Source organism: Hydractinia symbiolongicarpus, chromosome 11 (genome assembly GCF_029227915.1).
Source record: "Hydractinia symbiolongicarpus strain clone_291-10 chromosome 11, HSymV2.1, whole genome shotgun sequence".
In the NCBI taxonomy this organism is placed as follows: Eukaryota; Metazoa; Cnidaria; class Hydrozoa; order Anthoathecata; family Hydractiniidae; genus Hydractinia; species Hydractinia symbiolongicarpus.
The window spans coordinates 19064403-19091049 of record NC_079885.1 but is presented as its reverse complement, the minus strand read 5'-3'; the positions used below and the strand labels follow the sequence as shown (position 1 = coordinate 19091049).

The 26647-nt window shown below is 40.3% G+C and overlaps 5 non-coding genes across 5 annotated transcripts; 2 read left to right on the top strand and 3 right to left on the bottom strand.

Moving 5' to 3' along the window:
* The first annotated feature begins 17727 nt into the window (after positions 1 to 17727).
* Trnar-ucg (transfer RNA arginine (anticodon UCG)) lies at positions 17728 to 17800 on the top strand. Its single transcript has one exon. It is a non-coding gene; the product is annotated as a tRNA-Arg (tRNA).
* Positions 17801 to 18778: 978 nt separating this feature from the next.
* Trnar-ucg (transfer RNA arginine (anticodon UCG)) lies at positions 18779 to 18851 on the top strand. Its single transcript has one exon. It is a non-coding gene; the product is annotated as a tRNA-Arg (tRNA).
* A 2807-nt stretch (positions 18852 to 21658) lies between these two features.
* Trnar-ucg (transfer RNA arginine (anticodon UCG)) lies at positions 21659 to 21731 on the bottom strand. Its single transcript has one exon. It is a non-coding gene; the product is annotated as a tRNA-Arg (tRNA).
* A 454-nt stretch (positions 21732 to 22185) lies between these two features.
* On the bottom strand, positions 22186 to 22258 carry Trnar-ucg (transfer RNA arginine (anticodon UCG)). Its single transcript has one exon. It is a non-coding gene; the product is annotated as a tRNA-Arg (tRNA).
* Positions 22259 to 23117: 859 nt separating this feature from the next.
* On the bottom strand, positions 23118 to 23190 carry Trnar-ucg (transfer RNA arginine (anticodon UCG)). Its single transcript has one exon. It is a non-coding gene; the product is annotated as a tRNA-Arg (tRNA).
* Between the last annotated feature and the right edge of the window lie 3457 nt (positions 23191 to 26647).

Below are 26647 nucleotides of genomic sequence, written 5' to 3'. Positions count from 1 at the left end.
GGGTAGTCAATACGTTGTGGGCCTGGAATGTGTCGTAGCCACAGGAGTTGCCTACTCAGCCAATGAATTACCCTCCTTTTAGATAGGCCACTCTTCTTCGTGAGGAGTTTGACCGCTCTGCGTCCAACCCACAGATGTTCCGGAATATTGTAGATATTGCTTAGCTTTTCTGTTTCCTGCGTTCCTACAGATATTTATAGGCCACGAACCACAGCAGGGATAAAGAGCCAAGTATGAACGTGAGTTCCCCATCCTGTTGTTGCTTCGCGGGTGCGTAGAAGATCTTCAATTGTAGAGCTTTTCTATCAGAGGCGATGTAGAACTAATACATAGAATCATCAAGCTACATAAGACTTTTCCCCGCCTTAACCCTATTCGGTCCGGGGGGGGGCGGATTCCGCCCCCCCTGACGGTTTTTTTTTATTAACTCCTGATTGCTTTGTTATATGGCTATGATACTTACTGAGTTTCAACATTTATCTATTAGACACCTGCATGCTAATTTTGTAGGTCCCATACATTTCAGAGGCTTTGATATTGGCCATTACTTGAAACTACCCCTAAAAATCTCTATGAAATCCATATAATGGGGAAAATATAATAACTCCTTTTAGGATTATCCTTAGAACTTGAAACTTGCAACACAACTTTATTTCATCAAGAAGAATCATTTTGAAAAATTTGAACACGTGGTAATCCGATTTCCCGATTTTGTCGGATTTCACCCGAAAATCGGAAAAAAACGGATTTTCGTTCAATTTTTGGCAATTTTTTATCCGATCCATGTAAAAACCGGAAGATATGTTAAATAACTTTTATTTAGCTTTCAGAAACTTCAAACAGAATGAAAAAATTCGCTCTAGAACGAAAGTAATTATATTTTAAGCAGATAGTGGCATTTTTGACAATTTTCAAGCTTCTGATGACGTCACAGAAAATGTGCTGACGCAAGCAAAAGTTTATTGGCGCCATTTTGTTCCTTTTATGACGTGCTATAAATGTGCTAAGTTTGATTCAATTTGAACAATCCTATGAAAAGTTATTGAGGGGGGGCGGAATCCGCCCCCCCCCGGTCATAGTATGTTCGAAAAACCCCGGACCGAATAGGGTTAAGTTGTTTCTCTCTTTCTGTCGCAAACCAGTCCAGTTTCTTCTGTCTATACCGTATCCATTGGGCCTGGGCCGTATTAAGCTTTTCAACGGCCTCATCGTGCTTTTACGTTCGGTCACCCCATGCCCTGAGAGCTTGCTGAATAAATAATTGGAACCGCTGAATGCAAGGGCGTTTATAGCCGCCCCAGCCACTATCACAGCTATTGTCGCCATGTTTCTCTTTATTGTGAGATAAAGCGATTGCCTTTCCATATGTTTTCACTTGCCCACATGGGATGGGTATTGGTGTAGTGCAGCCTTTTAGACACCTAGGCAAGTGATGAAACATTCCCATCTTCTCGATACTTTAGTGGAACTATGTGATCTAGATGCCACCCCTTACCATAATTGTCCCAGGTCATGCCCTCAGAAAACTGAGCCTAAATATGGGCACGCAGGGTAGCGATATCACATCCAAGATGCTACCAGGAGCTGAGCTCCTTGCTTCCTTTCAGGGCCCGGTAGGTTCGGCTTCTTACACAACCGGTCAGATGCTCAGCAGAATCGTATATAGGGCAATCTCGACCATGCTTTTCATGATGGCAGAGGCTTCCACCTCCGCAGTCTTTACAGTAGGATCTTCGCCTTTCATGAGGGCAAATACCATTACCTCCACACTTTTTACAGGGGATCTTATCCTTTGATGGGGAAAAACTTGGCTTCCACCACACTCCTTAAATTGGTATCACTCCCTTTGTTGGGGGCATATTTGACTACCGCCACACTCTTTGCATTTAGGCCTTTTCTTTTGATGCGGGCACCTATTACGCTCTGCCGACGCTTTCTTTCTATCGAGCCATTTTATGCATGTTATCGTTAGTTGACCATTTACCTTGATCCTAAACTTGTCCAAAGATAAAAAGTGCTTAAATTTTGAGCATCTCTTGGTTCCCTCCATATTAAATCGTTTTTTCCCTTGGGAACAAACACGAGTTGTGGTCATTTAATACTCCAACCTATCCAGTTTACCATCCAAAATATTTGAGCATTTTGCAGGAGATTCCCGAAAGTCGATGAAGAGCGCGTATCGTTTATTGAAGAATCGGCCAATCGAGTCTTGGCTACTAAAGAGGTTCACGACTTGTTCCAATTGATTCTTGGGTAACATCGCGTGGGAGTAGAGCTCGTTGAGTTCACCCTCTACAGTTACTGATATCTTCTCGATTATTGGGTTATAAAACTTTTCGTTTACGCCCGCGTAATCCTTCACTTTTCCAGGATCTATAAAGAGTAGTAAACCTTCCTTGAAGGATTTGGCAAAGCGAGTCTTGCATATCTTGACATCATAGCAGCTGCCAAGCCTTCATGGGTGGTCTTGTCAAACTCCAATTGGATATTGGTGATCTTGTACGTAGCATCAGCCGTCTTGGCTGCTGAAGACCCCGATGCTGCTGTCCCTCCATTTTTGATGATATCGGCGTAAGGTGGAAAATTTACGATGAATTGGAGACGGTCATAGAGTCCTGCCGGGTAGAATTGAAGATCACGAGTCAGTCCAAACATTTGGCCCAGCGTTATGCAAAAGGTGTTCCCATAGTCTGTCACGATTGCCTTTTCTTCATCGGTCCCCACATGGCCACTAGCACTTACCTGTAAGGCCCTAATCGTCCCGTCGTTTGGATTGATGCCTTGCAGGATGAAATTGTTGTCCCGGTTGAGTTTTGGTAGCCATAGATCCCGGTATACGGCTAGAATGTTGTAATCGCTATTGTTTTCGACCTTATTGCCGTTTAGGGTAATATGTAGGCTTTTCACCAGAGATTTACTTATGTTCGACACGATGGTTCTTGTTGTATTAGTCCTCGTCAGAGCCAGGTCAAATAGGAGCTTGAGACTACCCGGAAAGATGACATCAATCTGGGGCATGTTGGATATGTCAATATAGAGCTCTTGATTCTGATCGATGTTGATGGGGTATGTCAGATTTTAGCCCGTTGCTGGCGTCCTTTCATAGCCAGAAGTTGCTTGGTCTTCGTATATAGATCTAGTATGGTTCCAAACGCATTTATATTTACTATAGGAGGAAAAAGGTTGTAAATAAAGATGGCTGATGGTCCAGTATTCACACCTGAGGAGAATATTGGTAGGCATATGAGGATGATAAAGGCGATAAGGAGGGTACGCAACAGTCGAAGCAACTCCTCGGAACATCGAGGACTGCAACGCCGGGTCAGCAGCGAGGACTTCAACGCCGGGTCAGCAGTAGGAAGGTGCGCGCAGGGACCTGGAGCTTGGGCTGGGGGAACAGAATTTGGAGGAAACCTTTGACAATCTTTATGATAAACTTAGCGAGCATTTAAATTTGACGTCAACCGATAAAAAGTATCATTATTTTAAGGCTGATGAGGTAGAAAGCTTGTTTTTAGGAAGGTAATGCTGGAGGGTAGAACATATATAGAAATAGTGCTTACGACTAGTATAGGTAAGTTTAAATCTATTACCACCATAGAGACGGACTTAGGACCTACGCGTCTGAAGGCCTTAAGTTTTGATAAATATCAAACATCTAACAAAGGTAGTAAAGCGGAGGTCCAGAAACTTCTGCAGAGGAAAGAGCATATTGAAATGGATTCACTTGATGGTATCAGGAATGCCAATATTTTCGTGGACGAGTCAGAAAGACTTATTCAAGAAACTGCCCTGACAGGAAATGTCGAAGGCCTGGATGAACGAGAAATGAATGGACTTTATCAGACATCGCAAACTATCAGCGCCCTGGAGGTATTGCAGGCAAGGCAGATCCTTTATGAAGACAAGATTAGAACGGCAGCAGATAGGCTGAAAATGCTTGAGGAACGAAAGGACGGAAAAGATAGTGGTCCTTGAAATCAAGACCTCCTCGATAAGAAGATAGAAAAGGTGAAGGATGACCTTGAAATATGGAGTGATTTAAAGTAGACTGCCGACGCACGTGAGAAAACTCAAAGGCTACAGATTTATAGTCAGCTGAGTTCCAGCAAGGATATGCTGATCAAAATAGCTAAGGATGACACGTCCTTCCTCGAGAAGCTAAAAATACTCTTCAATGGGCAGGGTATAACCATAGCCAGTACAGTCTCTGCTATTGGGCTGTTGATAAGCGCTATGGTACTATCTGTTACGGGGGGAGGAAGTGCTGCAGCAGGCGCTGCGAGCAGAAGTGCCATGGATGGGGCCGAAAAAGGATTCGTACGAAAGCAACACGAAAGACTTGGGAACTTCCTGAAATATCTAGCAGATAAGGCGGGTGCGGGATTGCTTTCAGTCATCGGCACCATAGTCTCCTTCATCGTGAGGGCAGCAGCAACAGTCCTTGGATATGCTGCAAAGCAACTGTATATTGCCATCGCGGCAGTAGCCGCCCTTGTCGTGCTTTACGTAAAATAGACCTATTTTTCAGCCATATGAAGGCAATGATGATACCTACCCCTATCGTGATTAATACGGCCTTGGTATCCTCATGCTGGTTTTGTTCGGGTATTGGGGGCGTGGTAGTGGACCCGGAAGATATGGATAGCATAGCCTGTATAGTATGATCAGGAGTATGTATAGGAGGTGTATTAGGTGTTGTATGCTCTGCATGCTTTGGAGTACGTATGGGTGTTTTGATAGTATGACTGAGGGTTGTTGCAGACGCATGCCTCATAAGCGGATTGTTATTTAGGTCAAGTCGGATACCAATCATCGCACTTGCAGGGGCAATCAAAATATTATTGTTATACAAGACAATTTTGCCTATGCACAGATTCATGTCGGAGGGCAACATATACACGCCATGCATGACGGCAAAATTCACTGGGTTCCGGGTATATAGCAACACCTTTTTTAACTCCGGAATGTCATGGCTTAAATTCTCTTGACGTTGAACCATGGCCTCGAACTTCTGTACCAGGATCTGCCTTGATGTGTAGTTGTCCGCATGGGAGCCAATCAGGCATGCCTTGGCACCTGCCTGGGACCCTAGCAATAGGACCACATAAACACAGATAGTCTCGCTTAGCTTAGTCCGACCCCCCGATGTCAAACCCTGACTTGTCGGTATGATGAATTTGACCCAATCCCCATCAACTTGGGGCCACCATCTACCATTGGTGAGCGATGTCATGACAGCCTTGAATTTATACAGGGCATTAGCATCTGCACCGTATTCGCGTGTGCATACCCGGAGCTCGAGTATGGGTTTTTATACTGTGAGAAGCCATCATCGTAAGGCATGGGTACCTTCATTCTTGCCAGAATACAATGCATGTGGTAATAGGTATTGAATTTGAATATGGAGTTGATGACGGGTACCGAGCCTGTCTTATGCTTGGTGCAGATGCCCAGGACTATTGTTGCGTGACGGGTGGCGAAATTAACCTGAATATTCCAATAGTCCAACGCCTGCCCTTTCCAATTCACATTAACAGGGCCATCAAGGTAGGTTGTTGGAACCTTTATAGCTTAATTCGTAAACTCGGGGAATACTACCGAGATATGGGAGTCTGTACTCACGTACAGGTCCTGACGCTCCAAGTTGCTTAAACCAAATGGCCATTCTCGCGTATCTATTGTGAATGGTTTGTGCAAAATCGAGGATATCGCAGCTATTGTCAACAGCCAGACAGAGGACAAGATCAAGCTTTTCGTATTAAAGAATGGCTACTGTAGGCTTCGTGTCAACGATGGGCACTCGGTGGTGATTAAAAGATTATTGCAGGACCTCCTAGGCCTACCCTATGACCCTGAAAAAAAGTATTATATGAAGGGTGACTACGACAGCTTATACAGGACCGACATTTACTATAGGCTGAGACTCGTTTGTCCCCAGCTTGATGAAGACGACTGCCTATTGGATGGAAAAAATCCAAGGTTCTGGCCTTGCTTCCCACCAAGAAATTGAACGCATGGGGGACATGCTAAGCTGGACCTTTGACAGTCCTGTATACCTTCCAATGAAGGGGTCAACGGACCGTCTGGAGTTTATGCTAACGGACATCTACCATCACGAGAAGGACGTGACTTATTTTGACATCACAATGTGCATTCTCATAGAATAAATGACTGATATAAGTAAATGTTATCCGCGTTTGCCGAGTGCACCTGCGCAGGGCTCTGATCAGGATGATAAACAGGTTTTTAGACTCAGGGAAATAGAGGAAATAGAACAATATTTCCGGGATGAAGTAAAGGGAGCGGAATAGACTTGGCAAAAAATTTAAAATGCACAATACGTGGGAACGCTTTTGCGCTCATGGTCTGATGGGTGTACGTGTTATTACGTCGGGGCTTGGGATTGGAGCTATGGCCTCAGGTTTGGGGGATCCCCCTGGCCTGTGCCATGGGAGACTTGCGATTGCAGCCGGGATAGGTCCAGAAGGCCTTTCAAATGCCTCTAAACGGTTGCGTGTTAAGTCCAAAGAACATGATAGTATGAGGCTACTTGCAGAGGCGAAATTAAACTCGATTGTAGATCTGATTAGCAAAGCGAAACGGCGTTTTCAGTGACTATAAGTACAGCTTGATCAGTAGGGAAAAGGAGAGGTATATGCTGCTTAAGGAGTAAATGCGGCAGCGCTTTAACAGGATCGTGAATGTCATCAACGAACACGAGAGAGCCCAGTTGGTTGCTTAAAGCCGCGAAGAGGGGAAAGACGAAATTAAAAAAACTGCAATCTGTGCAGGATGCAAGCACTATGTAGACTCACCTCCTGCTTAACCTGCTGCTTTATATTATATTATATTATATTATATTATATTATATTATATTATATTATATTATATTATATTATATTATATTATATTATATTATATTATATTATATTATATTATATTATATTATATTATATTATATTATATTATATTATATTATATTATATTATATTATATTATATTATATTATATTATGTTATATTATATTATATTATATTATATTATATTATATTATATTATATTATATTATATTATATTATATTATATTATATTATATTATATTATATTATATTATATTATATTATATTATATTATATTATATAGCGTCGGTATGACCTATAAAATAAATGTGCTTTTTTGTTTTTGTTTTTAATCCTCACTTAACAACCATTCCTTTTTGAAGTCTTTGTATCGGCATTCCGTGATATGTACCTGGGGGTAGTGGTTTTTGCCTTGAACATACACAAATGAAATAACCAAAAAAAGGACTGACTTGGCAAAGCTCATCGTAGGGAATTGGCATACCATAGAATTTAGTTGTGATTGCATTATTGTAATACTTAAGCTTAGCGTTCGCATATTGGTCCTTTTTCACAGGCTCCGTTGTCAACTGCTCGGACATCAACTCGACATTTGACCAGATTTGACGATATTTATCAAACCAATCCGGATATTACTCGAAATCAAAGCTCATTGCCGGTGCTGCATTTGCGTTATACTTAGTCACCCCTTGTGCGGATCAGATTTTCGGCGTCTTTACCCTTAAAGCTACCACAAGATCCTGTGTATGGTATCCTACTATACACCCTTGATCCCTAGCCCCGTTAGCAGGAATGGGGTCTGACACCGTCAGGTAGATCACATTGATATCTGTGTCTGTGAAGGTAGCAGCAAATGAGCAGAATAATTTAAGGTTGACAAGCTCACTCTCAAATTTCAGCATTTTGTTTATTATATATTTCGAACGACTTCAGAGAATTACATGTCATCGTACATACGCAGCCACTCCCATCATACGTGACATATTCATGGTAACAGTACCAGCATAACATTTTACCGCTTACCACAAACCTACGTCCGCAGGTTCATTTGTCATACGCATGCAATATACGCTCACATTCGTCGCAATATTCAGTCATTTATTAGGACAGCAAGACGATCCTCCAGATCCTTAATCCTCTGTTCATTAGACCCCTCCTTCTCTGATTCTTGTACTAATGTCTGGGCCATAAGAGGTAAAGAGATACCTACGCCGGCCATAAATGCAATCAATGTTGCGGTTCCGAAGGTATCGAATTTTGATTGACAGTTGACGCACATGTTTTATTATATCTTACAACCATGTTGTAGGATAACGTGTCAGACCAATGCCAGGAATTCCTCTTGCGTCAAGTCACCTTCAAATCATTCAAGGCGTCTCCAGTCTGGAGAAGGCCTTCCTTTGTAGCGCTTTTTCAATAGCCACAGCGATATTCCATACGCGCTGTCATATATCTTCCACTCTTCCACATAAGCCAGGCAGCACGCATTACTACAAAAGTAGCACTTGTATATATACTCACCACCATCTCTCATATGGGCAGCTATGTTTTGCATCACATGAAGAAAGCCGGATTTTGTTGTACTCACCTGCGGAGGGTTGTATCTCATGGGGAATCTGACGATGTCGCATAGTTCTACAGAGCACCAGTAACAGAGTACCATTTTATATACATCCCAACGAGGTCCGGAAAACTATCTTTTTATGAAAGGTATCTTTTTCAACAATCCTATTGCATATGTCTTGCGTTTTGAATTGATTTGGCATACATCTGAACATGTGGGTATCCTTTTCAACAATCCCATTCCACATGTCTTGCGTCCTGAATTGATCCCGGACATGCTCGAGCACTCCTTGATCTTTTTAACGGCCTTAATTATATCCCGGGTGACAAACCAGTCCGGCATATACTCGAACATCTCTTCATCCCTCATAACAGCCCATTTACACATATAATGTGTCTTACATTGATCCGGCACGTGCCTGGGCATCCAGGGCTCCTTTGCAACAACCTTATTACACATGCCCTGCGTCTTGAACCGACTCGGCATACACAAGTCTTGTGTCTTGATATGATCCGGGACCCAGATCAGAGCATGGGGATCCTTTTCAACAGCCTTGTTGCACATGTCTTGCGTCCTGAATTGATACGGTATGTGCCTGAACATATCGGATATCTTTTCAACCGCTTTATTGCACATGTCCTGTGTCTTGAACCTATCCGGCACATGCAACAGCAGCGAAAGATACTCCCCAACAGCCTTATCCCACATGTCCTGTGTCGTGAACCTATCAGGGGGATGCATGAGGATGAAGTGTTCCCTTTCAACAGCCTTACCGCACCAGTCCTTCGTTTTAAATTGATCCTGTACATGCTCTAACATGTGGGGATTCTTTCCAACAAACTTGAACCAATTTTCATGGCTTGCGTTATTGTCCTCCAAGAAGGCAAGCAATTCGGCTTTACGTAGCTTGAAATACCCCGTTAATCCACAGGTTTTTGCAATATCACGTAATTGTTTCTCTCTATTATGTAGAGTTTTTGCATTTTTGGAGGATTTCATCTTGCTCCAAATTAACACAGTTATTTCCCTTGGGGAATTTCCCCTCAGATGTGCGCGTTGATTTTTAGGGAATTGTGCTAGAAAATATTAGACCTATTATTCTGCATTGATGACGTCATCGAATACTAAATCCTTGAAATATGTGGATTAATATGGAATAGGTCTTGGATTGGTGACTATTAGGGGATGGCTTTGACGTGCTGTGACGTCACTGTTGTACGCCCATGCGATTGTGCAAGAAGGAACATTTCTGTATCTCTGTTGCCAACCGAATTTTGTTGCGTAACGTGTACGTTGATCATAGTTAAGAAAAACGTTACTAAAGCGGAAAACACTCCCAAGCGGCATGCGTCTCCTGAAAAATGTTCAAGTTGTGCCCAATAAAAATGGATATCGTAACATGGGTTGTGACATGCATATAAGAACTACCTTTATCATTAGCATTCTTGTTTATATTATCAAATCTACAGTGAATAGTTGTCAGCCCTTGAAATATTCCTCGGAAATTTCATTGTCAACCATTTTGCAGGCATCCTTAGTTTATGCATTCTTGCCAGCCGTTGCTTATCTACAGTATTTCTTCTGGCCGCAGCACCGCCATGTGATTACACAAAGGCACCTGTCGATCAATTTATGCATTTGTACACAGACGCACTACGGTTGTCAGTAATATAGAAATTATTTCCGAATGAGTTTTGTTTTATGCTAACCAAGTTTTGTTGCGTAACGCTTACGTTGATAAGATCGCGTGGCCTATTGGATAAGGCGTCAGACTTCAAATCGGAAGATTCTGTGTTCGAGTTCCTTCGTGATCGATGTGTTGTTAGTCTCAGTTGAGATAGCCATAAAATTACACGGAAGTACCAGACAAGTAATTAACACATTTGTACACAGACACGCTACGGTTTTCATTAACATAGAAATTACTGACAATGGGCTTTGTTTGATCTCAACCAGACTTTGTTACGTAACGCGTACGTTGATATGATCGCGTGACCTAATGGATAAGGCGTCCGACTTCAAATCGGACAATTGTGATTTTGAGTCTCATTGTGGTCGACGTATTGTTAATCTTAGTTGAGAACAAGTCTACTAAAGTGGAAAAAATTCCCGGTGACATGCGCTTCCTGAAAATTGACAAATATGTTCCCAATAAAAGTGGATTTCGTAACATGGCTTGTGGCATGCTTCTAATAAGTGCATTTAATATTAGCATTCTTGTTTTTCTAATCAAATATACAATGAATCGTTGTCAGTCCTTGAAATATTCCTCGTAATATTGATTGTCAATTTTACAGGTATCGTTACGTTGTGCATTCTTGCCAGCTGTTGCTAATATAGAGCAATTCCTCTGGCCGCAGCATAGCCATGAAATTACACGGAGGTACCAGTCGATTAATTAATATATTTGCCCACAGACGCACTACGGTTGTCATTAACATAGAAATTATCGGCGAATGGGTTTTGTTTTATGCCAACCAAATTTTGTTGCGTAACGCGTGCGTTGATACGACCGGATGGCTTAATGGTTAGGCGTCTGACATTTGATCGGGCGATTGTGGGTTCCAGTCCCATTGTGGTCGACGTACTGTTAATCTTAGATGATGACAATGCTACTATACCGGAGAAGACTTCACGGTGTCATGCGTTTCTTGAAAAATGACAAGTTTGGTCCCAATAAAAGTAGATTTCGTAACATGGTTTGCGACATGCTTCCAATAAGTACATTTAATACTAGCTTACTTGTTTATATTATCAAATTTACAATGAATCATTGGCAGGCCTTGAATTATTCTTCGAAAAACACATTGTCAAAGTAGTGATAGGAATCCATAGTTTGTGCATTCTTGCCAGCCATCGCTTATATACAGCAATTCTTCTGGTAGCACCACAGCCATGAGTTTATCCAAAGCCACTTGTCGATGAATTAAAACATTTGCACACAGAAGCACTACGGTAGTCTTTTACATAGAAATTATCGGCGAACGGGTTTTGTTTTACGCCAACCAAATTTTGTTGCGCAATGCGTACGTTGAGATCATCGTGTGGCCTAATGGTTAAGTCGTCTCGCTTCGAATCGGAAGATTATGGGTTCGAGTCCCATCGTGTTCGTTGTGTTGTTAATCTTAGTTGAGAACAAGTCTTCCAAAGTGGAAATACCTTCCCAGTGGCATGCGCTTCCTGAAAATTGACAAATATGTTCCCAATAAAAGTGGATTTCGTATCAAGACTTGTGACATGGTTCTACTCAGCCCTTGAAAAATTCCTCGTAAAAATCATTGTCAACCGTTTTACAGCCATCGTTAGTTTGTGCATTCTTGCCAGCTGTCGTTAATATACACCAATTTCTCTGGCCGCAGCAGTGCCATGAAATTAGTCGGAGGTACCAGTCAATTAGTTAACACATTTGTACACAGACTTGCCACGGTTGTCATTAACATGGAAAATATTGGCGAATGATTTTTGTTTTATGCCAACCAAATTTTGTTGCGTAGCGCGTACGTTGATACGCGCGCATGGTCTAATGGATAAGGCGTGTTACTTTCAATCGGACGATTGAGGGTTCGAGTCCCATTGTGGACGACGTACTGTCACTCTTAGTTGAGAACAAGTTTACTAAAGTGGAAAAAACATTCCAGTGGCATGCGCTTCGTAAAAACTGACAAATGTGTTCCCAATAAATTTGGATTACGTAACATGGCTTGTGATATGCTACTAATAAGTACATTTAATACAAGCATTCTTGTTTTTCTAATCGAATTTGCAAAGAATAGTTGTCAGCCCTTGAATTATTCCTCGTAAAAATCATTGCCAACCATTTTACAGCCATCGTTAGTTTGTGTATTCTTGCCAGCTGTCGCTATTATACAGCAATTCCTCTGGCCGCAGCATAGCTATAAAATTACACGGAGGTACCAGACAAGTAATTAACACATTTGTACACAGACACGCTACTGTGTTCATTAACAAAGAAGTTACTGACAATGGGCTTTGTTTGATGCCAACCAGACTTTGTTACGTAACGCGTACGTTGATATGATCGCGTGACCTAATGGATAAGGCGTCCGACTTCAAATCGGACGATTGTGATTTCGAGTCCCATTGTGGTCGACGTATTGTTTATCTTAGTTGAGAACAAGTCTACTAAAGTAGAAAAAATTCCCGGTGACATGCACTTCCTGAAAATTGAAAAATCTGTTCCCAATCAAAGTAGATTTCGTAACATGGGTTGTGACATGCTACTAATAAGTACATTTAACACTGGCATTCTTTTTCTCTAATCAAATTTACAATGAATCGTTGTCAGCCCTTAAAATATTCCTCGTAAAATTCATTGTTAACCAATTTACAGCCATGGTTAGTTTGTGCATTCTTGCCGGCTGTCGCTAATATACCGCAATTCCTCTGGTCGCAGCAGAGCCATAAAGTTACTCGGAGATACCAGTCAATTAGTTAACACATTTGTACACAGACGCGCTACGGTTGTCATTAACATAGAAATTACTGACAATGGGCTTTGTTTGATGCTAATCAGACTTTGTTACGTAACGCGGACGTTGATATGATCGTGTGACCTAATGGATAAGGCGTCCGACTTCGAATCGGACGATTGTGATTTTGAGTCCCCCTGTGGTCGACGTATTGTTAATCTTAGTTGAAAACAAGTACACTAAAGTGAAAAAAATTCCCGGTGACATGCGCTTCCTGAAAATTGACAAATATGTTCCTAATAAAAGTACATTTCGTTACAGGGATTGTGACATGCTACTAATAAGTACATTTAACACTGGCATTCTTGTTTCTCTAATCAAATTTACATTGAATCGTTGTCAGCCCTTGAAATATTCCTCGTAAAATTCATTGTTAACGATTTTACAGCCATCGTTAGTTTGTGCATTCTTGTCAGACGTCGCTAATACACAGCAATTCCTCTGGCCACAGCATAGCCATGAAATTACACGGAGGTACGAGTCAATTAATTAACACATTTGTGCACAGACGGGCTAGGGTTGTCATTAACATAGAAATTATTGGCATTGAGCTTTGTTTGATGTCAACCAGACTGTGTTCCGTAACGCGTACGTTGATATGATTGTGTGACCTAATGGATAAGGCGTCCGACTTCGAATCGGAAAATTTTGGTTTCGAATCCCATTGTGGTCGACGTATTGTTAATCTTAGTTGAAAACAAGTATTCTAAAGTAGAAAAAATTCCCAGTGCCATGCGCTTCCTGAATATTTACAAGTCTGTTCCCAATGAAAGTGGATTTGGTAACATGGGTTGTGACATGCTATCAATAAGTACATTTAGTACCGGCATTCTTGTTTCTCTAATCATATTTACAATGAGTCGTTGGCAGCCCTGAAATATTCCTCGTAACTTTCATTGTCAACCATTTTACAGCCATCGTTAGTTTGTGCATTCTTGTCAGACGTCGATAATACACAGCAATTCCTCTGGCCACAGCATAGCCATGAAATTACACGGAGGTACCACTCAATTAATTAACACATTCGTACACAGACGCACTAGGGTTGTCATTAACATAGAAATTACTGGCATTGAGCTTTGTTTGATGTCAACCAGATTTTGTTCCGAAACGCGTACGTTGATATGATCGGGTGGCCTAGTGGATAAGGCGTCCGATTTCGAATCGGAAGATTTTGGTTTCGAATCCCATTGTGGTCGACGTATTGTTAATCTTAGTTGAGAACAAGTCTACTAAAGTAGAAAAAATTCCCAGTGCCATGCGCTTCCTGAATATTTACAAGTCTGTTCCCAATGAAAGTGGATTTGGTAACATGGGTTGTGACATGCTATTAATAAGTACATTTAGTACCGGCATTCTTGTTTCTCTAATCATTTTTACAATGAGTCATTGCCAGCCCTGAAATATTCCTCGTAACTTTCATTGTTAACCATTTTACAGCCATCGTTAGTTTGTGCATTTTTGTCAGACGTCGCTAATACGCAGCAATTCCTCTGGCCACAGCATAGCCATGAAATTACACGGAGGTACCACTCAATTAATTAACACATTTGTACACAGCCGGACTAGGGTTGTCAATAACATAGAAATTACTCGCATTGAGCTTTGTTTTATGTCAACCAGATTTTGTTGCGAAACGCATACGTTGATATGATCGCGTGGCCTCATGGATAAGGCGTCCGACTTCAAATCAGAAGATTTTGGTTTCGAGACCCATTGTGGTCGACGTATTGTTAATCTTGGTTGAGAACAAGTCTACTAAAGTGGAAAAAATTCCCAGTGCCATGCGCTTCCTGAAAATTGACAAATCTGTTCCTAATAAAAGTACATTTCGTAACATGGCTTGTGACATGCTACTAATAAGTACAATTAACACTGGCATTCTTGTTTCTCTAATCAAATTTACATTGAATCGTTGTCAGCCCTTGAAATATTCCTCGTAAAATTCATTGTTAACGATTTTACAGCCATCGTTAGTTTGTGCATTCCTGCCAGCTATCGCTTATATACAGCAAATCTTCTGGTCGCAGCACAGCCATGAAATTACACAAAGGCACTTGTCGATGAATTGATACCTTTGTACACAGACGCGCTACGGTTGTCATTAACATAGAAATTATTGGCATTGAGCTTTGTTTGATGTCAACCAGACTGTGTTGCGTAACGCGTACGTTGATATGATCGAATGACCTAATGGATAAGGCGTCCGTCTTGGAATCAGACAATTGTGATTTCGAGTCTCATTGTGGTCGACGTATTGTTAATCTTAGTTGAGAACAAGTCTACTAAGGTGGAAGAAATTCCCGGTGCCATGCGCTTCCTGCAAATTGACAATTCCGTTCCCAATCAAAGTAGATTTCCTAACATGGCTTGTGACATGCTACTAATAAGTACATTTAACACTGGCATTCTTGTTTCTCTAATCAAACTTACAATGAATCGTTGTCAGCCCTTGAAATATTCCTCTTAAAATTCATTGTTAACGATTTTACAGCCATCGTTAGTTTGTGCATTCTTGTCAGACGTCGCTAATACACAGCAATTCCTCTGGCCACAGCATAGCCATGAAATTACACGGAGGTACCAGTCAATTAATTAACACATTTGTGTACAGACGAGCTAGGGTTGTCATTAACATAGAAATTACTGGCATTGAGCTTTGTTTGATGTCATCCAGATTTTGTTGCGAAACGCGTACGTTGTTATGATCGGGTGGCCTAATGGATAAGGCATCCGACTTCAAATCGGAAGATTTTGGTTTCGAGTCCCATTGTGGTCGACGTATTGTTAATTTTAGTTGAGAACAAGTCTACTAAAGTAGAAAAAATTCCCAGTGCCATGCGCTTCCTGAAAATTAACAAGTCTGTTCCCAATAAAAGTGGATTTCGTAACATGGGTTGTGACATGCTATTAATAAGTACATTTGGTACTGGCTTTCGTGTTTCTCTAATCATATTTACAATGAGTCGTTGCCAGCCCTGAAATATTCCTCGTAAAATTCATTGTCAACCACTTTACAAGCATCGTTGCTTTGTGAATTCTGGCCAGCCATCGCTTATGTACAGCAATTCTTAAGGTTGCTGCACATCCATGAAATTACATAATGGCACTTGTCGATGAATTACTACTTTTGTACACGGACTGACTACGGTAGTTATTAACATAGAAATTACTAGCAATGGGCTTTGTTTGATGCCAACCAGATTTTATTGCGTAACGCGTACGTTGATATGATCGCGTGGCCTAGTGAATAAGGCGTCCGACTTCGAATCAGAAGGTTGTGAGTTCCAGTCCCATCGTGATCGATGTGTTGTTAATCTTAGTTGAAAACAAGGTAACTGAAGCAGAGAATACTTCCCGGTGTCATGCGTTTCCTGAAAAATAACAAATTTGTTCCCAATAAAAGTGATTTCAAAACATGGATTTTGACATGGTTGCAATAAATACGTTAAACATTAGAATTGTTGTTTATATTACCAAGTTTACAATGAATCATTGGCAGCCCTTGAAGAATTCTTCGAAAAGTTCATTGTAAAAATTGTGATAGGCATCCATAGTTTGTGCATTCTTGCAAGCCGTCGCTAATATACAGGAATTCTTTTGGCTGCAGCATAGCCATGAATTTACACGGAGGTACCAGTCAATTAATTAACACATTTGTACACAGACGCGCTAGGGTTGTCATTAACATAGAAATTACTAGCATTGAGCTTTGTTTGATTTCAACCAGATTTTGTTGCGTAACGCGTACGTTGATATGATTGCGTGGCCTAATGGATAAGGCGTCCGACTTCAAATCTGAAGTTTGTGGGTTCGAGTCCCATCGTGATCGCCGTATTGTTAATCTTAGTTGAGAACAAGTCTACTAAAGTGGAAAAAACAACCCAGTGGCATGCGCTTCGTAAAAATTGACAAATCTGTTTCCAACAAAATTGGGTTTCGTAACATGGCTTGGGATATGCTACTAATAAGTACATTTAATAAAAGCATTATTGATTTTCTAATCTAATTTGCAAGGAATAGTTGTCAGCCCTTGAAGTATTTCTCGTAAATTCATTGTCAATTTTTTACAGCCATCGTTAGTTTGTGCATTCTTACCAGCTGTCGCTAATATACAGCATTTCCTCTTGCCGCGCCATAGCCTTAAAACAACACGTAGGTACCAGTCAATTAATTAACACTATTGTACACATACGTGCTACGGTAGTCATTAACAAAGAAGTTACTGGCATTGAGCTTTTTTTGATGTCAATCAGACTTTGTTGCGTAGCGCGTACGTTTATATGATCGCGTGGCATAATGGATAAGGCTTCCGACTTCAAACCAGAAAATTGTGGGTTCGAGTCCCATCGTGATCGATGTGTTGTTAATCTTAGTTGAAAACAAGTCTACTAAAGTGGAAAAACCCACACTGTGGCATGCGCTTCCTAAACATTGACAAATCTGTTCACAATAAAGTTGGATTTCGTAACATGGCTAGTGATATGCTGCTAATAAGTACATTTAATACAAGCATTCCTGTTTATCTAATCTAATTTGAAAGAATAGTTGTCAGCCCTTGAAGTATTCCTCGTAAATTCATTGACAATTTTTTACAGCCATCGTTAGTTTGTGCATTCTTACCAGATGTCGCTAACATGCAGCAATTCCTCTGGCCGTAGCATAGCCATGAAATTACACGGAGGTAACAGTCAATTAATTAACACATTTGTACACATATGTGCTAATGTAGTCATTAACATAGAAGTTACTGGCATTGAGCTTTTTTTGATGTCAACTAGATTTTGTTGCGTAAAGAGTACGTTGATATGATCTCGTGGTCTAATGGATAAGGCATCCGATTTCGAATCGGAAGATTGTGGGTTCGAGTCCCATCGTGATCGATATATTGTTAATCTTAGTAGAGAACAAGTCTACTAAAGTGGAAAAAACATCCCAGTGGCATGCGTTTCGTAAAAATTGACAAATCTGTTCCCAATAAAATTGGATTTCGTAACATTGCTTGTGATATACTACTAATAAGTACATTTAATAAAAGCATTATTGATTTTCTAATCTAATTTGCAAGGAATAGTTGTCAGCCCTTGAAGTATTTCTCGTAAATTCATTGTCAAATTTTTACAGCCATCGTTAGTTTGTGCATTCTTACCAGCTGTCGCTAATATACAGCATTTCCTCTTGCCGCGCCATAGCCTTAAAACAACACGTAGGTACCAGTCAATTAATTAACACTATTGTACACATACGTGCTACGGTAGTCATTAACAAAGAAGTTACTGGCATTGAGCTTTTTTTGATGTCAATCAGACTTTGTTGCGTAGCGCGTACGTTTATATGATCGCGTGGCATAATGGATAAGGCTTCCGACTTCAAACCAGAAAATTGTGGGTTCGAGTCCCATCGTGATCGATGTGTTGTTAATCTTAGTTGAAAACAAGTCTACTAAAGTGGAAAAACCCACACTGTGGCATGCGCTTCCTAAACATTGACAAATCTGTTCACAATAAAGTTGGATTTCGTAACATGGCTTGTGATATGCTGCTAATAAGTACATTTAATACAAGCATTCCTGTTTATCTAATCTAATTTGAAAGAATAGTTGTCAGCCCTTGAAGTATTCCTCGTAAATTCATTGACAATTTTTTACAGCCATCGTTAGTTTGTGCATTCTTACCAGATGTCGCTAACATGCAGCAATTCCTCTGGCCGTAGCATAGCCATGAAATTACACGGAGGTAACAGTCAATTAATTAACACATTTGTACACATATGTGCTAATGTAGTCATTAACATAGAAGTTACTGGCATTGAGCTTTTTTTGATGTCAACCAGATTTTGTTGCGTAAAGAGTACGTTGATATGATCTCGTGGTCTAATGGATAAGGCATCCGATTTCGAATCGGAAGATTGTGGGTTCGAGTCCCATCGTGATCGACATATTGTTAATCTTAGTAGAGAACAAGTCTACTAAAGTGGAAAAAACATCCCAGTGGCATGCACTTCGTAAAAATTGACAAATCTGTTCCCAATAGAATTGGATTTCGTACCATTGCTTGTGATATACTACTAACAAGTACATTTAATACAAGCATTCCTGTTTTTGTAATCTAATTTGCAAAGAATAGTTGTCAGCCCTTGAAGTATTCCTCGTAATTTCATTGTCAATCATTTTACAGCCATCGATAGTTTGTGCATTCTTGCCAGCCATCGCTTATATACAGCAATTCCTCTGGCCGCAGCATAGCCATGAAATTACACGGAGGTAACAGTCAATTAATTAACACATTTGTACACATACGTGCTACGGTAGTCATTAACATAGAGGTTACTGGCATTGAGCTTTATTTGATGTCAACCAGACTTTGTTGCGTAACGCATACGTTTATATGATCGCGTGGCATAATGGATAAGGCTTCCGACTTCGAACCGGAAGATTGTGGGTTCGAGTCCCATCGTGATCGATGTGTTGTTTATCTTAGTTGAGAACAAGTCTACTATAGTGGAAAAAGCTACCCAGTGGCATGCGCTTCCTAAAAATTGACAAATCTATTCCCAATAAAATTGGATTTCGTAACATGGCTTGTGATATGCTACTAATAAGTACATTTAATACAAGCATTCCTGTTTTTCTAATCTAATTTGCAAAGAATAGTTGTCAGCCCTTGAAGTATTCCTCGTAAATTCATTGACAATTTTTTACAGCCATCGTTAGTTTGTGCATTCTTACCAGATGTCGCTAACATACAGCAATTCCTCTGGCCGCAGTATAGCCATGAAATTACACGGAGGTAACAGTCAATTAATTAACACATTTGTACACATACGTGCTACGGTAGTCATTAACATAGAAGTTACTGACATTGAACTTTTTTAGATGTCAACCAGACTTTGTTGCGTAACGCATACGTTTATATGATCGCGTGGCCTAATGGATAAGGCTTCCGACTTCGAACCGGAAGATTGTGGGTTCGAGTCCGATCGTGATCGATGTGATGTTAATTTTAGTTAAGAAAAGTCTACTAAAGTGGAAAAAGTTACCCAGTGGCATGCGCTTCCTAAAAATTGACAAATCTGTTTCCAATACGATTGGATTTCGTAACATGGCTTGTGATATGCTACTAATAAGTACATTTAATTCAAGCATTTTTGATTTTGTAATCTATCATGCAAAGAATAGTTGTCAGCCCTTGAAGTATTCCTCGTAAATTCATTGTAAACTTTTTACAGCCATCGATAGTTTGTGCATTCTTACCAGCTGTCGCTAATATAAAGCAATTCCTCTGGCCGCAGCATAGCCATGAAATTACACGGAGGTAACAGTCAATTAATTAACACATTTGTACACATATGTGCTAATGTAGTCATTAACATAGAAGTTACTGGCATTGAGCTTTTTTTGATGTCAGCCAGACTTTGTTGCGTAACGCATACGTTTATATGATCGCGTGGCCTAATGGATAAGGCTTCCGACTTCGAACCAGAAGATTGTGGGTTCGAGTCCCATCGTGATCGATGTGTTGTTAATCTTAGTTGAGAACAAGTCTACTAAAGTGGAAAAAGCTACCCAGTGGCATGTGCTTCCTAAAAACTGACAAATCAGTTCCCAATAAAAGTGGATTTCGTAACATGGCTTGTGACATGCTACCAATAAGTACATTAATACTGGCGTTCTTGTTTCTCTAATCACATTTGCAATGAATCGTTGTCAGCCTTTGAAATATTCCTCGTAAAATTCATTCTCAACCATTTTACAGCCATCCTTAGTTTGTACATTAGCCTTGAAATAACACGGAGGTACCAGTCAATTAATTAACACATTTGTACACAGACGCGCTAGGGTTGTCATTAACATAGAATTTACTTGCATTGAGCTTTGCTTGATGTCAACCAGATTTTGTTGCGTAAAGAGTACGTTGATATGATCTCGTGGTCTAATGAATAAGGCGTCCGACTTCGAATCGGAAGATTGTGGGTTCGAGTCCCATCGTGATCGATATATTGTTAATCTTAGTAGAGAACAAGTCTACTAAAGTGGAAAAAACATCCCAGTGGCATGCGCTTCGTAAAAATTGACAAATCTGTTCCCAATAAAATTGGATTTCGTAACATTGCTTGTGATATACTACTAATAAGTACATTTAATACAAGCATTCCTGTTTTTCTAATCTAATTTGCAAAGAATAGTTGTCAGCCCTTGAAGTATTCCTCCTAAATTCATTGTCAATCATTTTACAGCCATCGATAGTTTGTGCATTCTTGCTAGCCATCGCTTATATACAGCAATTCTTCTGGTCGCAGCACAGCCATGAAATTACACAAAGGCACTTGTCGATGAATTGATACAATTGTACACAGACACACTACGGTAGTCTTTAACATAGAAATTACTGGCAATGGGCTTTGTTTGATGCCAACCAGATCTTGTTGCGTAACGTGTACGTTGATATAATCGCGTGGCATAATGGATAAGTCCGGCAAGAATGCACAAAATAACGATGGCTGTAAAATGATTGACAATGAATTTACAAGGAATATTTCAAGGGCTGACACCGATTTATTGCAGATTTGATTAGAAAAACAAGAACGCTTGTTCTATATGTACTTATTAGAAACATATCATAAGCAATGTAATGAAATCCAGTTTTATTGGGAACAGATTTGTCAATTTTTACGAAGCGCATGCCACTGGGATGTTTTTTCCACTTTAGTAGATTTATTCTCCACTAAGATTAACAACACGTCGATCACGATGGGACTCGAACCCACAATCTTCCGATTCGAAGTCGGACGCCTTATCCATTAGGCCACGCGATCAAATCAACATGTGCGTTACGCGACAAAATCTGGTTGGAATCAAACAAAGCTCATTACCAGTAACCTCTATGTTCATGACAACCCTAGCGCGTCTGTGTACAAATGTTTTAATTAATTGACTGGTTCCTCCGTGTAATTTCAAGGCTATGCCGCAGCCAGACGAAATGCTGTATATTAGCGACGGCTGGCAAGAATGCACAAACTAAAGATGGTTGTAAAATGGTTGACAATGAATTTTACGAGGAATATTTCAAAGACTGACAACGATTCATTGTATATGTGATTAGTGAAACAAGAATGCCAGAATTAAATGTACTTATTAGTAGCATGTCCCAAGCCATGTTACGAAATTCACTTTTATTGGGAACAGATTTGTCAATTTTTAGAAAGTGCATGCCACTGGGTAGTTGTTCCAATTTAGTAGACCTGTTGTGAACTAAGATTAACAACACATCGATCACGATGGGACTCGAACCCACAATCTTCCGATTCGAAGTCGGACGCCTTATCCATTAGGCCACGCGATCATATTAACGTACACGTTACGCAACAATTTCTGGTTGGCATCAAACAAAGCTCAATGCCAGTAATTTCTATGTTAATGACAACCGCAGCGCGTCTGTGTACAAATGTGTTCATTAATTGACTGGCACCTCCGTGTAATTAGGCTGAAAACGATTCATTGTAAATTTGATTAGAAAAAGAAGAATGCTAGAACTTAATGTACTTATTAGAAGCACTTTAGAAACCATCTTTCGAAATCCACTTTTATTGGGAAGAAAATTTTTCAGGAAACGCATGACACCGGGAAGTCTTCTCCACTTCATCAGCCTTGTCCTCAACTAAGATTAAAACATTTCGATCACAAATGGACTCGAACCCACAATCTTCCGATTCGAAGTCGGACGCCTTATCCATTAGGCCACGCGATCATATTAACGTACGCGTTACGCAACAAAATCTGGTTGGCATCAAACAGACCTCAATGACAGTAATTTCTATGTTACCGGCAACCCTGGCACGTCTGTGTACAAATGTGTTAATTAATTGACTGGCACCTCCGTGTAATTTCATGGCTATGCTGCCGCCAGTGGAAATGCTGTATATTAGCGATGGCTGGCAAGAATGCACAAACTAACGATGGCTGTAAAATGGTTGACAATGAATTTTACGAGGTATATATCAAGGGCTGACAATGATTCATTGTAAATTTGATTAGCGAAACAAGAATGCCAACGTTAAATGTACCTATTAGTAGCATGTCGCGAGCCATGTTACGAAAACCACTTTTATTGGGAACAGATTTGTCGGTTTTCACGAATCGCATGCCACTGGGTAGTTTCTTCAATTTAGTAGACCTGTTCTGAACTAAGATTAACAAGACATCGATCACGATGGGACTCGAACCTACAATTTTCCGATTCGAAGTCGGACGCCCTATCCATTAGGCCACGCGATCATTTCAACGTACGCCTTACGCAACAAAATTTGGTTGGTGTAAAACAAAACTCATTCGCCAATAATTTCTATGTTAAGAACAACCGTAGCGCGTCTGTGTACAAATGTGTTAATTAATTTACTGGTTCCTCCGTGTAATTTCACGGCTCTGCTGCGGCCAGAGGAATTGTTGTATGTTAGCGACAGCTGGCAAGGATGTAAAACTAAAGATGGCTGTAAAATGGTTGACAATGATTTATACGAGGAATTTTTCAGGGGCTGACAATGATTCATTGGATATTTGAATAGAAAAACAAGAATGCGAGTATTAAGTATTTTTATAGGTAGCATGTCACAAGCCATGTTACGAAATTGACTTTAATTGGAAACAGATTTGTCAATTTTGAGAAAGCGCATGCCACTGGTTAGTTGTTCCACTTTAGTAGACCGGTTCTGAACTAAGATTAACAACACATCAATCACGATGGGACTCGAAACCACAATCTTGCGATTGGAAGTCAGACGCCTTATGCATTAGGCCACGCGATCAAATCAACATGTGCGTTACGCGACAAAATCTGGTTGGAATCAAACAAAGCTCATTACCAGTAACCTCTATGTTCATGACAACCCTAGCGCGTCTGTGTACAAATGTTTTAATTAATTGACTGGTTCCTCCGTGTAATTTCAAGGCTATGCCGCAGCCAGACGAAATGCTGTATATTAGCGACGGCTGGCAAGAATGCACAAACTAACGATGGCGGTAAAATGGTTGGCAATGAATTTTACGAGGAATATTTCAAGGGCTGGCAACGATTCATTGTAAATATGATTAGAGAAACAAGAATGCCAGTATTAAATGTACTTATTAGTAGCATGTCCCAAGCCATGTTACGAAATCCAGTTTTATTGGGAACAGATTTGTCAATTTTCAAGAAGCGCATGGCGCTGGGAAATCTTTCCACTTTAGTAGACTTGTTCTCAACTAAGATTAACAAAACGTTGGCCACAATTTGACTCGAACCCACAATCGTCCGATTCGAAATCAGACGCCCTATCCATTAGGCCACGCGATCATATCAACGTACGCGTTACGCAACAAAATCTGGTTGGCATCAAACAAAGCTCAATAGCAATAATTTCTATGTTAATGACAACCCTAGCGCGTCTGTGCACAAATGTTTTAATTAATTGACTGGTTCCTCCGTGTAATTTCAAAGCTATGCCGCACCCAGAGGAAATGCTGTATATTAGCGACGGCTGGCAAGAATGCACAAACTAACGATGGCGGTAAAATGGTTGGCAATGAATTTTACGAGGAATATTTCAAGGGCTGGCAACGATTCATTGAATATATGATTAGAGAAACAAGAATGCCAGTATTAAATGTACTTATTAGTAGCATGTCTCAAGCCATGTTACGAAATCCAGTTTTATTGGGAACAGAATCTTAGTTGAAAACAAGTACACTAAAGTGAAAAAAATTCCCGGTGACATGCGCTTCCTGAAAATTGACAAATATGTTCCTAATAAAAGTACATTTCGTTACAGGGATTGTGACATGCTACTAATAAGTACATTTAACACTGGCATTCTTGTTTCTCTAATCAAATTTACATTGAATCGTTGTCAGCCCTTGAAATATTCCTCGTAAAATTCATTGTTAACGATTTTACAGCCATCGTTAGTTTGTGCATTCTTGTCAGACGTCGCTAATACACAGCAATTCCTCTGGCCACAGCATAGCCATGAAATTACACGGAGGTACGAGTCAATTAATTAACACATTTGTGCACAGACGGGCTAGGGTTGTCATTAACATAGAAATTATTGGCATTGAGCTTTGTTTGATGTCAACCAGACTGTGTTCCGTAACGCGTACGTTGATATGATTGTGTGACCTAATGGATAAGGCGTCCGACTTCGAATCGGAAAATTTTGGTTTCAAATCCCATTGTGGTCGACGTATTGTTAATCTTAGTTGAAAACAAGTATTCTAAAGTAGAAAAAATTCCCAGTGCCATGCGCTTCCTGAATATTTACAAGTCTGTTCCCAATGAAAGTGGATTTGGTAACATGGGTTGTGACATGCTATCAATAAGTACATTTAGTACTGGCATTCTTGTTTCTCTAATCATATTTACAATAAGTCGTTGGCAGCCCTGAAATATTCCTCGTAACTTTCATTGTCAACCATTTTACAGCCATCGTTAGTTTGTGCATTCTTGTCAGACGTCGATAATACACAGCAATTCCTCTGGCCACAGCATAGCCATGAAATTACACGGAGGTACCACTCAATTAATTAACACATTCGTACACAGACGCACTAGGGTTGTCATTAACATAGAAATTACTGGCATTGAGCTTTGTTTGATGTCAACCAGATTTTGTTCCGAAACGCGTACGTTGATATGATCGGGTGGCCTAGTGGATAAGGCGTCCGATTTCGAATCGGAAGATTTTGGTTTCGAATCCCATTGTGGTCGACGTATTGTTAATCTTAGTTGAGAACAAGTCTACTAAAGTAGAAAAAATTCCCAGTGCCATGCGCTTCCTGAATATTTACAAGTCTGTTCCCAATGAAAGTGGATTTGGTAACATGGGTTGTGACATGCTATTAATAAGTACATTTAGTACCGGCATTCTTGTTTCTCTAATCATTTTTACAATGAGTCATTGCCAGCCCTGAAATATTCCTCGTAACTTTCATTGTTAACCATTTTACAGCCATCGTTAGTTTGTGCATTTTTGTCAGACGTCGCTAATACGCAGCAATTCCTCTGGCCACAGCATAGCCATGAAATTACACGGAGGTACCACTCAATTAATTAACACATTTGTACACAGCCGGACTAGGGTTGTCAATAACATAGAAATTACTCGCATTGAGCTTTGTTTTATGTCAACCAGATTTTGTTGCGAAACGCATACGTTGATATGATCGCGTGGCCTCATGGATAAGGCGTCCGACTTCGAATCAGAAGATTTTGGTTTCGAGACCCATTGTGGTCGACGTATTGTTAATCTTGGTTGAGAACAAGTCTACTAAAGTGGAAAAAATTCCCAGTGCCATGCGCTTCCTGAAAATTGACAAATCTGTTCCTAATAAAAGTACATTTCGTAACATGGCTTGTGACATGCTACTAATAAGTACAATTAACACTGGCATTCTTGTTTCTCTAATCAAATTTACATTGAATCGTTGTCAGCCCTTGAAATATTCCTCGTAAAATTCATTGTTAACGATTTTACAGCCATCGTTAGTTTGTGCATTCCTGCCAGCTATCGCTTATATACAGCAAATCTTCTGGTCGCAGCACAGCCATGAAATTACACAAAGGCACTTGTCGATGAATTGATACCTTTGTACACAGACGCGCTACGGTTGTCATTAACATAGAAATTATTGGCATTGAGCTTTGTTTGATGTCAACCAGACTGTGTTGCGTAACGCGTACGTTGATATGATCGAATGA